We start from the raw sequence: 9,589 nt of genomic DNA on the forward strand, positions 1-9,589 counted from the left end.
CTAAATTGGTCTTCTTCATCGATTACTTCTGCAAAACAATGCTTGCCATTCCATCACAATACATATGCCATCCGGTCACTCCGGGTACCATTATAGTTGGACTGTAAATCCGTACAATTTTAATTACAAATTTTACAAGATTTTATGGATATGCAGAGTGCGAATGAACGAGGAGAGTCTGTTTGTATGAGTATTCATGTAACCCAAATCCATATGCATGATTTGAATAAAAAGGTATTGGTTAAGTGCTAAGAATGTCGACATACCATTGTCTCTCAACATCAGCTCCGGAGAGCTTATAACGATGCAATGGGAAATATTCTAATAGTCGAGACGATTGATCGCCGCATTTTGAATGAATAAAATTGAAGGTGCTTTTTGTGAACCAGATTTACAATTCGAGATGCATACACCATTTGTACAGACTAGATGTACGTTACTAGGTGAGAATATGTTTTAATATAATGATCGGGTTATGTCTATACCGTCTATACAACATGTGTGGACTGTGGTTCCCATTATGTAATTAGTTTAATCTCTTAAATCAATCAGGTAGATTTAATGGATCTATGTGAATTCCATTGTTGGAACTTCACAATTAGCGCAAACTTAGGGCATGACTGGGTCCACTATGTCGTTCCATAATGTAGCTGTATTTTAGTAAATACTCAGACAAAATCAGAAAACGCCTACCGTAATCATGTGCCTTTTACCATTTTACACTTACAGCTGATTTACAAAGACGGAAACTTGATACCCAATGTTTTGTTAGATAGAGTTTGCCTGTGTGTAAAATCCAGGCCTTGCTAACAACTCGATTTCAATTCGATTTCAGACTCAGACTGGAGCCAATACTCTCTCTAGCAAACAAACTCTCAGCTCTCTTTGTCAAATTCACACCTTATTTCTTTGTATTCTACAAGCACTATTCTACATTTTGACTGACTACGCTGTAATGTACATGAAAATTCCATAGGCTACTTGGTTCTTTCACCACCTTAATAAAAGTAGTTTGGTTGCTAGAGAGGGTATTGCTGGAGCCTATTGTGAAATTCAAACGCCTGATTCAGCTAAATATTTGTGAACATTGTCTAATAGATATCAGATATCAAGGGCGATGCATACATTCTTGATGCAATCGAATCCACCTTTCACGACAAAAATGCAGTCGATTCAAACTTTGCCCTCAGCTACGTTGTTAATCAAATTTACTATTTTCTCGATATCAGGTAACAGTCCAGGTATATTACTGGGCGACTATAATTAAAATTAAAAATTAGCGTCGACAACTGTTGTTTCATTATACTTCTCGTCGAACATTTGATAGAAAGTATATTTTCAGTAGAATCTATTACTTCATGAGTTTCAACCTCGGTTTCAACATTAAGTTAAGCCAATTTATTATAAAAAATGTGTTGCAACTAAAAAGAAATGGGCGCCAAATTTAAAAGTTGGGCATAAATGTAAATGTTCTAGGTGGCTCAAAATGTTTTTAATAGATTCGGGCGTTAAATTCTTTCGAACTACAACTGGCAGCGTATTTCAGTAAATTACATCCTTGCTTGGAACTTTTTATTTTGCGTTTCCGTTTCTGCAAGATTCATAGTCGGAAAGGTGGAACGTATCTAACGTAATGTTTACAGCGCTCGACGCAATAATATTACAGAAATTCAAATTTTATTTCTCATACCAGTCATTCGACGTGCAGAAAAAGTTGCTCTAAACATAATCTTGATCATTCACCAAATAGCAATATACTGGAAACATTAAAAATTAAAAAACAATCTGACATGCTATTGTTCACGATGATATGTTGGTTTTTTCTCCAATATGAGCACATATATGCCTACAGATTGTTTTCTTTTATTACAGAATTGGGTAAGCTTTTTAATTCACAGCTCATAAGTATGTAAGGCACATTCAATTTATCTGCGTATTATATGTGATTTTGGAAGGAAATGACTCAAGGGTGTCGCGCAAGTGTGAGTTTAATTTCGTTTTAATGAAATGGTTTGCTAAATATGACATCACAAATGATGCAACGGTGCGCCGTATATATATAACGTGCAAAATCCAAATGATATTTTAATTAATCGGTTTCTGTGTTGTATATACATCTATCTGGGGGTCACGTTATTTCGTGAATTTCAATAAACATTTATGAAGATAAGTCGCTTTTTGTCGGTTATTGTTGCATAGTGCAATGAGAAAATAATGATGGAAGACAGTTGTGTAACAAGATGAATGTGTTCCAAACAGTTGTTTCATAAGTTTCTTCCGATCTATTCTTGGTATTCTTAGTTCATTCAATATGTAGTGTCAGCGTTACCGTTCATATGTGCACGTCTGATTATTGGTAATTGCTGAATATTGTCGAAATTTACAGAAATTCACTTAAATTCACCGAGAAACCTTTTTCGGTAAATTTTGGTAAATTCAGTAATATTTTGGTGAACTTCGGAAAATTGTCATGTCACTGAAGTTAGCTCAAGATTTCCACCTCAAAATCTAATGCAAATTTTCCTTTACAAAAATGCAACAAAATACTAGGGATTGAAGACGTTCAAAATTATCGATAATATCTATAATCGAAAGAAATTATCGATAATCGATTAATCATATCGTTATCGATAATTTGAATATTATCGATAATTACCAAAATATCGAAATTCGATAATTATCAAAATTTTGATATTTATCTGAAAATTCATGATAATATACCGATATATCGGAATACAGCCAAGGACAGTCAAAAAAATGTATTTTTATGAATTTCGTGTTTATCGATTTCAGCTGTTTTAACGATACAAATTACAATGGCAAAACAGCTGAAATCGATGAAACACGTATAGAATAAAAATGCACTTTTTTGGCTGTCCCAGGCCATAAATCGATATCGATAAATATCGGATTTTCGGACCGAAATATCGATATATCGATTATCGATATATTTTTGATAATTTTCGATAAAAAAAAGTCGAAAAAGTCATTATCATTATCGCCCATGCCTACAAAATACTATTGAACGTTGATTCCACGCCCTTTCGTCACATTTTGTACAAGGAAAATGTATTTTGAAATAATCTTGAAATGTGAAAATCTTGAGAAAACTTCAGCGATTTTCACGGTATCGAGTAATCTGGCACACGGTGGCAAAAGAACGCCCTTTTAAACTACGTAAAAAGTTAACTTGCACACGCACGTTTATTGCTACAAAATTTTGGTACCGATAAATCGTGTGCGACTTATCCTTTTACGTAGTTGAAAAATGCGTTGTTATAGCTCCGTGTGCCAAATTACCCCACGCCATTTTCGCAATATCATCACTAAAGGCTCGAAATAGGTCAGGTTTGAATCGGAGAAGGTGACACAGTTGATGGCAGGGGCTAATTTTGTCAAAAACATTCTCCCATATTTTTTTGGCCTTTGACACATTTTACTATACTCTCACGTATTTTCCTTAATTTTCACGAAAAATGTTTTTGGGAGAATGTGAAAAAAATATGAAGGAAAATTTTTGAAAAACTGGAGAAAAAATTAAATAAATATTCTCCAAAGATGGTCCCTGTTTCCTATTAAAACTGGTGTTAAAGCTCATCACTTATTTTGGTCATTGTTGTCAATAACAGATTGACACCAATCTAAGATGTAAAAAGAAAAATTGAAGAATTGTCAGTGTGTCCAGAAATAGAATAATAAAGAAAAATGTGACCTAAAATCACTCTATAAGAACATTCATTTCAGTATTTCATTCAGATTCATAAAAATTTATTATTTATGATGACTTCACTTCACCTATTTCAACTATGGATTGATTTGATATGCACATCGCTATTGTCTCTGGCAAATCAAATTGCAAATAATTATTTATTTTCTAAAGGTAAATTTCAAGTTTGAATTTTTTTTCTTATTTTATTTGACTGATCTCAAAGTTAATATTAAGAATATGAATAATGGCTGTAGTGTATTATCTTCTCTGATTTTTATTTTAAGATGCTATATGCAAGACAAACAGAGGAAATATCAACTGAATGGAAATGTTGTTTTTACGGTGATTAGATTTTTTCTTCTTCTTTAATTCATTGCTGAAACGATCAATAAATCATAAAGGAGATATTTACTTGAATAATTTAATATCTTCAATACATAAACCAATATTTTTTTTTCTTTGATAACTTAACTGATTGTCTCGCTTGAAAGAATTTTCGATTTTGTATGGAGCTTCAGTCAAACATTTTGTAATAAATGTGGTCGTATTTTCCTTAGTTTTAGTGGTAGCACTTAAACTGACAAAAACTCAATAGGAAAAGCAGTGTACTAATACCCTGCATGTCCCCGTGCTTGACTCCAGACGTTGACAGCGTTTATTAAGTTTTTCTATTCATAAACAGATTAGCTTAATCGACCTTCATCCACCTCATCGATTTCTTACCATCATGACTTAACACCTCGTCATATTTAATTCCAGTGCGGAACTGGGCACATCGGGCATTTAGATTATGGGCACAAAAAGTTACTCTAAAGGCGTAAAGTCGAAAAGCGTAAAATCTTTGGGAGATAGGAATTTTAATGTTTATGAACTCTATAAAGTTCTGGAAAACTTCTTGGTATCTCTTAGATTGAAAGTAACAGCTCAGCTCATTGTCACCATTTAGCTTGAGATTTTAGTCTTCAGAATACTTCCACTAATACAAATCTTGAAATACTTAAGTACTCTCGAAAATTCATTTGGTTGTACAGGTTGACAGGTTTACAAAGAGATTCATCACCGTCGAACTAATAGGGATTTAAGATTTCCAAATCCAATGAACTTGTTTCCACTGACAAAGAATTTTCTACGTTTCCCACGGGGACTTCTTAAATAATAAGTGTAACCTTAAGAACATTCCTGTCTGCCGTACATTAAAATTAAATTCCACAAATTTATGAGACATTTTGCTTCAACTTTTGATGCATTCGTTCTTGGGAACAATTTTCACAAAAATTTTACTCTTTATTCACACTGATGTGCTGGAAAAACGGAGTTGTCGGTGTTGTTCGCGAAAAGATGCACAATTTATGAATATTACGACATATAAATTATACGATTGTGTTGCACGCTTCGCACGTAAGGCAACGTAAAAAATATGAAAAAAAAAAACTTTTTTTTATTGTTGTCTCTCACAGCTTATAAATTTTGAATCAATTGGAATTTATTTTCTGCTAGTGCATACGAAAGTAAATTTTTAATGATCTACCAGTTTTACTCTGCAACTGGAAATTGTTTTACTTTCATCGATTTATGAAATGAAAAAAAAAATGGTTTGAATTAAAGTTGTGGGTTTATGGAAACTCGTATAATTGGACTCGAATTCAATCTAATATTAATTACAATTTCGTGTCCATAAACAATATTTCACCTCAAACACGACATCAACCATTATTATTGATGAACTTAAAACGATCCATTAATTACGCACTGATTACACTACTTGTCCGATTGCATAATTCACATATGGGCATCATTGCTGAAATGTGGTTTACGGTGAGTAGTCTAAATACTTGACATGTATAATTGTTCTGTGCGAGTGTTGCTTGGATATTCCATACACAATGAAATCCATCACATTCCATATTGACGGTCGGAGAATATTTGTTGGATACATTTTAAGGAATTTCTAATAAGAATAGCTGAAATTGTCTTGGCAATGTGACGAAGTATCAAGTATTATAAACTCAAATAATTTCTATACTGATAGAAAACGGGTACCGAACACAAAATGCGAGATCAGTATATATAGTAGATTACATTGGGCCCTGCGAAAGTCATTCATTACATGAGGGATCAATTTGTGATACGAGCGGAACTCACAAGTGTGAACTTAAGCGCCAAGTTTTGAAAACTGTTATTTTGACAAGGGTAGAGTTTGCATATCCGAGCCGAAGGCGTGTTGGAATATTTACGAAGGATAACTAATACTCGAAAAATACGAATTGTTGTAAATTCTGCTCTTAAATGGGTGCGATATGTCAATCGAAGTTTTTGTTTCAATTTTTTTCAAGAATTCTTAAGAATTTTAATTTTAATTTGTAGAAAGTAGAACTTGCGCTGGGGCAGGCAACGAAGCAGTAAACCTTGGGTGCTGCTTAATAATTCATTAACTCGAGATCGATTTGTGAACCCGAGTACTCATTCGTGAGTTTTTATGCAACTCGGTTTGAAAATTGTTATTTTGACACTCGTAGTTGCATATCCGAGCTGACGGCTCAACTTTCTCAGGGGGCAGGCAACAAAATTCTTTGCATAAACTTATCAATTAATGTACTGTTACATGTTGCGAATAGAAATTGTATTGTGAAGGAGACTAAAGTGAAGAGCCAACACACAATATTACCAGGAACTTTTTTCAAAGTAAATTGTTGTGTCTCAGAGTACATCATGCAACACACATGAGCGGATTCTCGTTGAAAAAAGGGTCCAACTATAACTTGCACAAACAGAGTTTTAATGTCCTTTCCTTCCCGTCTAATTTTACGTAGCGTAATTCAAAGTATGTACATTACTTTCGGAATGGAAGTAGCCGCTGCAGCACTACAATGTTTTCCTTAGAATTAACAACAACCCGGATTTAGTCTGTACGCAAAATCAGTGAAGTCAATAAAACCAGAAAAAGTATTATGGAAATCCGTTGTGAATTGTGTGAAGTGGAACTAAAAAAGCTCAGGGACTCGAATTACAACGTTACAAATGTAATATTGAACATATGAGACCAAGTAATTATTACAGGCTTCAAAAATCACATCAAAACCTCGGGTACATCCAATTATTAAGTAACAAAAGTCTAAGATTTTTGTTAACTTTACCACCATACTCAATGAGTATTACTCATACTCATCAAACATTTAGCGATTCACGCCATAAGTGCGCCTTCCATTTCAAAACATAGTGAATATCGGGACTTTTTAACACACAGTTTTGGACACGAAGGTAACGGTATTTTGTCCAACTGTCAGTTGAAAAAATTTAAATTTTTGGTGGACCAATACCCTCTCTAGCAACCAAACTACTTTTATTAAGGTGGTGAAAGAATCAAGTATCCTTTGGAATTAACATGTACATTACAGCGTAGTTAGTCAAAATTTAGAATTGTGTTTGTAGAATACAAAGAAATAAGGTGTGAATTTGACGCAGAGAGCTAAGAGTTTGGTTGCTAGAGAGGGTATTGGGTGGACATATGGCGTCAATTTGAATCATCACCGGTATATTACAAACATTACATGGATAAAGCAATGCTATCGTATATGAATTGTTAAATGCAGAAAGAAGACATTCAGCAAATTATAAAAGAAATGAAATTCATTTTTTTCTAGATTTGCTTATTATAGAAGTTTTCCGACAGTTTAGAAGAAGAAAACATTGTCAACTTGTTCCAGAACGAAGCTAAATAAATTAAATTTCATTTTGCTTATTATTCGCTAATGTGACATGTACTGATTCTACATTTTACATTTTAATTTCAAAGTGTTTGTCCGTCAAATGAGATCAATACAATCCCCTCGTATCACGGTGAGTAAACGTACCTCGGGCTGAAGTTGATACTTTTACTTCTGGATACCAGATATCTAATTTCGTGACTGATGAAGTAACACATAATTAATGTGTTGCTCCAAGTCAAAGTTAGTCTCATTTCATAATAAAAACCAACGAACAAAAACATCAACAAGACCAGTTGCAGCCGGTAAACACTATTTCCCTTTCGTTTCCACGTTTACGAAATCAATATCGCACATCCTTCCATACCTTTTCTGTATCATTAATTTCACCATCGTCATACCCGTCGGAGAATTTCACATTATCAATCAAAAATTGAATTGCAGCTCGAAGCAATTTTAACGCTCTTACGGAAGGGTGTATTGTGAATATTTGAATATTCATGAAACTTTTCTTTAAAAGCTTATTGAAAAATTTATAACAGAGAAAAACCTTCATTTAAATTTCATTACCATACGCTAAGCATAAATCACAAGAACTCCTTTTGAATTAAATAGAAATATAAAAAAATGACGGCAACGAAAACAATGTTGCACTTTACGTTTTAACCCAGAGACGAAAAAAATATATGAAAAGTTCAACCAACTGTGAGCTTACTTAAAGCACACACACTTACACTGCTTACACTAGTACACTACTTACAATTCAACGGCAGTATCAAATATTAAGACGAATATGATAAAAAAAGGGAAGTTAGCTCTGTATTATATACGAAAATAAAAATGTCAGATATGAATGGGTGGTAAAGGGGGACCGAAAAGACAACGATAGTATGAGAACCATCTACAAAAAGTAGCAAAACTTCATAGAAAATCGTTTTTCCCCTTTTTTGTTGTATACCATAGGAAAAATGTTTAAATTGTTGAAAAAGAAGAATTGTTGCTTCGAGGAAACAAGCCTTATGAAAAATGAAATAATATTCGCTACGTGTCTCGAAAATACTTGAATTATTATCTGCTTTTATAGCGAAAATTGCATTCCAACAAATAATCTAACGTTCAGATGAAGGGAGGTTGCGATTTTCACGTATAATTACAAGTTGACGTAAAACGCAATCGCCCAAAGCTTAATTTAACAGATTTAGTAATGCGCCTACTTTTAAAATATATTTGAATGCAAAATGATGACATTGTCCACCCGGCGCATCTAGTCTTTTCCCCAACTTAAACAGTTTATAGAATCGATTTGTTCTGGACGTTTGTCCCTTAGGTTTTATAGCTTGGAGTATAATGAGGAATGAGGATGAGATAAGGATTTATCATCTCTCGAAGGAAACGTACAAACTTCTTTACTTTAATAAACTTTTAACTTAAAATTCCGCAGAAGGCGGAAAAAACGCTACGGAGTAGGGAACAAATGGTCTTTGATTTGGATTTGATTTGGCCCAACATATGTCTCCTATCATTTGATGGGTCACCGTTGCTCAACCATTTACACCTCTCACCTCTCTAATAAGTCAATCATGATGTTAAAGCTAATGAAGTAGAAGATTGTGCAGCTTGGAACAAAAGAAGTATCAGATTCAATGATTTCTGGCTGTCTATTTCGCAGAGTCAATTGAAGCAGCTGAAAAGACAATCACTTTGTATCATTTTGTTTGGTTTTCGCTTTTTAATTAAGTGTGTTTTAATGACGCGTACACGATTTCTTGAGTTAAAAGTTTGTGCGTGTGGAGGATCTATTATAAGCACTAAACACATTAATCGTTCAATAAACTAAAGAAACGCATTTATCTTGCGGATACATTCACATTGAACGATGAAACTACCTCATCTTTATTATAATATATCCCATACGATCTAATAGATTAACTATCGCGTATTACGCAAATGATTAGAAATCACTTTTATATGAATGTTAGTTTGCAACGACAGAATGGCACACCCATTTTTATCTGTAACTGTTAAGAGAAAGAGAAGATCCATAGTACCGTGCTATCATATTTGTTGGTTACTGCACGGTATTATTTAACTTCCCGGAAGGAATTTACTATTCACTGTGAGAAGTTCTTATTGTTCCAATTATGAATTTCTTTTGCGGATTTGTTCTATATATTAA

Source organism: Bradysia coprophila, unplaced genomic scaffold (assembly GCF_014529535.1).
Source record: "Bradysia coprophila strain Holo2 unplaced genomic scaffold, BU_Bcop_v1 contig_24, whole genome shotgun sequence".
In the NCBI taxonomy this organism is placed as follows: domain Eukaryota; kingdom Metazoa; phylum Arthropoda; class Insecta; order Diptera; family Sciaridae; genus Bradysia; species Bradysia coprophila.